We start from the raw sequence: 5,068 nt of genomic DNA, 5'->3' as shown, positions 1-5,068 counted from the left end.
ATGATGAAGGTGATGATTGACGCCCATCACCATTCTCACTCATGAACAAAGTGACTGACAACCACTCTTGTTCTACAAGCATTTGAGGCTTGGTGAATATCTCTTGGATTCCTGATTGCATGATGCATGGTTGATCGCCTGACAACCGAGTGCTCGCCTGACAAACGAGCCAACCATTCCATGAGATCAGAGTCTTCGTGGTATAGGCAAGAACTGATGGCAGCATTCAAGAGAATCCGGAAGGTCTAACCTTGTCTGTGGTATTCTGAGTAGGATTCAATGATTGAATGACTGTGACGTGCTTCAAACCTGTAACCTACTGGGCGTTAGTGACAGACGCAAAAGGGTTATTCTATTCCGGTAGGGGAGGGAACCACACCGGTGATTGGCAGCACTGTGACAGAGTGTGTGCATTAGCTTTCACTGCGAGGATGGGAGGTAGCTGCTGACAACAGTGAGACCCTATACGAGCTTGCCATGGAAAGGAGTAAGATGGATTGGATGAAGACAGTAGGAAAGCAGAGAGACGGAAGGGAAGGCATCTTCATGCGCTTATCTGAAGTTCCTACCAATGAATTACATAAGTATCACTATCTTTATCTTTTATGTTATTTTCGTTCATCACCATATATATCTGAGTTTGCCTGACTAAGATTTACAAGATGACCATAGCTTGCTTCAATACTAACAATCTCCGTGGGATCGACCCTTACTCACGTAAGGTTTATTACTTGGACGACCCAGTGCACTTGCTGGTTAGTTGTGCGAAGTTGTGTAATGCCATGGTATTGGGCTACCACGTTTTTGGAGCCATTACCAGGGATTATGAGAGTTGTGAAAAAGTATAGTTCACAATTTCACGCACCAAGTTTTTGGCACCGTTGCCGGGGATTGTTCTAGTTTTGAGCAAGCCTTTGGTAACATCAGTGCCAAGATCCGGCAACAACATCAAATTTTTGGTGTTATTGCCCGGGATTGTTCAGGCTGGACAACTGACGGTTCATCTTGTTGCTTAGATTAGGTATTTTTTTTTCGAAATTCTTGAAGATGAATTCTAGAGTTTCATGATGATTTGTTGAAATCTGGCTGGCTGAGAAGCCATGTCTAATCTGATTGGACCGAGGTTTCAACTTATCACCACAAGAGCTTGTTGATTTCGTATCAATCTTGCTTTTGGAGCAGTGATTTGCTAAGGCTTGGCTGACCTTTGGTCATGTCTAGTGTTTTGGACCGAAGCTTTTGTTGGAAGCTTGGCTGGCTGTGAAGCCATGTCTAATTCCTGGACCGGAGTCTTAGACTAGCATTGCACTGATTCCTGGAATTCTCATTAAGAATTTTGATACCTTCTTTTTCCACTTAATTTTCGAAAAACACAAAAAAAAAAATTAAAAAAATAAAAAAAATCATAAAATTCAAAAATATTTCTTGTTTGAGTCTAGTGTCTCATCCTAAGTTTGGTGTCAACTGCATGCATTCATATGTCTTAGTGATCTTCAAGATGTTCTTGATGATTCACTTGCTCTGATCTTTGAATTCTATTGACTTGAGTATTTTGTGTGTCTCATATGCATTCTCATATTGTTAGTGTCAGTAGTATACAAACTGCTAAGTTTGATGTCTTGCATGCATTGTTATTTGATTCTTGTTGCATTTTGATTATTAAAAATCCAAAAAATATTTTTAATTTGTGTCTTTTCAAGTCAATGATACAAGGGATTGAAGATTCAGAACACACTGCAGAGGAATTATACAGAAAAAGCTGAGCATTCAAAAATGCCCAGTGAAGAAGGCAGACTGGCGTTTAAACGCCAGCCAGGGTACCTGGTTGGGCGTTTAACGCCCAAAAGGGTAGTAGTTTGGGCGTTAAACGCCAGAATGTATACCATTCTGGGCGTTTAACGCCAGGATGGTGCTAGGGGGAAGATTTTGTTCTCAAAATCAATTTTTTTTCAAGTTTTCAAAGTTTTTCAAAACCAAATCTTTTTCAAATCATATCTTCTCAATCAAATGTTTTCAAAATCAATTTCTTTCCTTTTTCAAAGATACTTACTAACAATTAATGATTTGATTGAACATTTTTTGCCTTTTCTATTAAGAAAGGTTTTATGTTTGAATCATATCTTTTCTTGTTAGGCAAGTCATTAATTTTTAAAATCATATCTTTTCAAATTGTTTCCAAATCATATCTTTTAAAATTGTTTTCAAATCATATCTTCTCAATCACATCTTTTTAAAACCATAACTTTTCAATTAGATCTTTTTAACCTCATCTTTTTCAAAATAGTTTTCAATCAAATCTTTTTAGTTTCTAATTTCAAAATCTTTTTCAAAAAAATCACTTGATTTCTCTTCCACTTTCAATTTTCGAAAATTATCAATCAAATTTTCAAAATGTTTTCAAAATCTTTTAATTGAATTTTCGAAAATCCTCTTCCCTCCTTCTCACATCCTTCTATTTATGGAGTACCACTCCTTCTAAATGCACAATTCGAACCTTATCTAATTAAAGTTCGAATTCTCTTCCCCTTCTTCTTTCTATTTCTCTTTTCCTCTGACATTTCAAGGAATCTCTATACTGTGACATAGAGGATTCCACATTTTCTTTTTCTCTTCTCTTTCATATGAGCAGGAGCAGAGACAAAGGCATTCTTGTTGAAGCTGATCCTGAACCCGAAAGGACCTTGAAGAGAAAGCTAAGAGAAGCCAAAGCACAACTCTCTTTAGAGGACCTGACCGAATTCTTCAAAGAAGAAGAACCCATGGCAGCCGAAAACAACAACAATGCCAACAACGCAAGGAAGGTGCTGGGTGACTTTACTGCACCTACTCCCAACTTCTATGGGAGAAGCATCTCTATCCCTGCCATTGGAGCAAACAACTTTGAGCTTAAGCCTCAATTAGTTTCTCTAATGCAACAGAATTGCAAGTTCCATGGACTTCCAATGGAAGATCCTCATCAGTTTTTAGCTGAATTCTTGCAAATCTGTGACACAGTCAAGACTAATGGGGTTAACCCTGAGGTCTACAGACTGATGCTATTCCCTTTTGCTGTAAGAGACAGAGCTAGAATATGGTTGGATTCTCAACCTAAAGAAAGCCTGGACTCTTGGGAAAAGCTAGTCAATGCCTTCTTGGCAAAGTTCTTTCCACCACAAAGATGGAGTAAGCTTAGAGTGGAAGTCCAAACCTTCAGACAGAAGGATGGAGAATCCCTCTATGAAGCTTGGGAAAGATACAAACAATTAATCAGAAGATGTCCTTCAGACATGCTTTCTGAATGGAGCATCATAGGTATTTTCTATGATGGTCTCTCTGAACTATCTAAGATGTCCTTGGATAGCTCTACTGGAGGATCTCTTCATCTGAAGAAGACGCCTGCAGAAGCTCAAGAATTGATTGACATGGTTGCAAATAACCAATTCATGTACACTTCTGAAAGGAATCCTGTGAACAATGGGACTAGTCAGAAGAAAGGAGTTCTTGAGATTGACACTCTGAATGCCATATTGGCTCAGAACAAGATATTGACTCAACAAGTCAATTTGATTTCTCAAAGTCTGTCTGGAATGCAAAATGCACCAAACAGTACAAAGGATGCTTCATCTGAGGAAGAAGCTTATGATCCTGAGAACCCTTCCATGGAAGAGGTGAATTACCTAGGAGAACCCTATGGAAATACCTACAATTATTCATGGAGAAATCACCCAAATCTCTCATGGAAGAATCAAGAGAGACCTCAACAAGGTTTCAAAAACAATAATGGTGGAAGAAACAGGTTTAGCAATGGCAAGCCTTTTCCATCATCTTCTCAGCAACAGACAGAGAGTTCTAAGCAGAATACTTCTGACTTAGCAACAATGGTCTCTGATCTAATAAAGACCACTCAAAGTTTCATGAATGAAACAAGGTCCTCCATCAGAAATTTGGAAGGACAAGTGGGTCAGCTGAGCAAGAAGGTTACTGAACTCCCTCCTAGTACTCTCCCAAGTAATACAGAAGAAAATCCAAAAGGAGAGTGCAAGGCCATCAACATGGCCGAATATGGAGAGGAAAGAGAGGAGGAGGACGCCACTGAGGAAGACCTCAGTGGGCGTGTACCAATCTCCTCTGAGATCCTCAATGAGGAACAATGGGAATCTGAGGCTCAAAATGAGACCATAGAGATTCCATTGGACTTACTTCTGCCATTCATGAGCTCTGATGAGTATTCTTCCTCTGAAGAGGATGAGTATGTCACTGAAGAGCAAGTTGCTAAATACCTTGGAGCAATCATGAAGCTAAATGACAAGTTATTTGGAAATGAGACTTGGGAGGATGAACCTCCCTTGCTCACCAAAGAACTGGATGACTTGTCTAGGCAGAAACTGCCTCAAAAGAGGCAAGATCCTGGGAAGTTTTCTATACCTTGTACCATAGGCACCATGACCTTCAAGAAGGCCTTGTGTGACTTAGGGTCAAGTGTAAACCTCATGCCCCTCTCTGTAATGGAGAAATTAGGGATCTTTGAGGTGCAAGCTGCAAGAATCTCATTAGAGATGGCAGACAATTCAAGAAAACAAGCTCATGGACTTGTAGAGAATGTTTTGGTGAAGATTGAAGACCATTACATCCCTACTGATTTCATAGTCCTAGAGACTGGGAAGTGCATGGATGAATCCATCATCCTTGGCAGACCCTTCCTAGCCACAGCAAAGGCTGTGATTGATGTTGATAGAGGAGAGTTGATCATTCAAGTGAATGGACAATCCTTGGTGTTTAAGGCCCAAGGACATCCCTCTATCATCATGGAGAGGAAGCATGAAGAGCTTCTCTCAAGACAGAGCCAAGCAGAGCCCCCACAGTCAAACTCTAAGTTTGGTGTTGGGAGGCTACAACCAAACTCTAAGTTTGGTGTTGAAACCCCACATTCAAACTCTAAGTTTGGTGTTGGGAGGTTTCAACACGGTTCTGAGCATTTCTGAGGCTCCATGAGAGTCCTCTGTCAAGCTAATGACATTAAAGAAGCGCTTGTTGGGAGGCAACCCAATGTTTTATAATTAATTATTTTCTTTTGTTATTTTATCTTTTT

The 5,068-nt window shown here is 39.8% G+C and overlaps 1 non-coding gene across 1 annotated transcript; it reads right to left on the bottom strand.

Annotated features, from left to right (window-relative positions):
- Nucleotides 1-3,164: 3,164 nt before the first annotated feature.
- Nucleotides 3,165-3,272, bottom strand: LOC130942476 (small nucleolar RNA R71). The gene has a single exon (XR_009071046.1). It is a non-coding gene; the product is annotated as a small nucleolar RNA R71 (small nucleolar RNA).
- Nucleotides 3,273-5,068: the final 1,796 nt, after the last annotated feature.

This window comes from Arachis stenosperma, chromosome 7 (assembly GCF_014773155.1).
Source record: "Arachis stenosperma cultivar V10309 chromosome 7, arast.V10309.gnm1.PFL2, whole genome shotgun sequence".
NCBI classification, from domain to species: domain Eukaryota; kingdom Viridiplantae; phylum Streptophyta; class Magnoliopsida; order Fabales; family Fabaceae; genus Arachis; species Arachis stenosperma.
The sequence above is the reverse complement of the archived record's forward strand: the minus strand, read 5'-3'. Positions and strand labels throughout refer to the sequence as shown.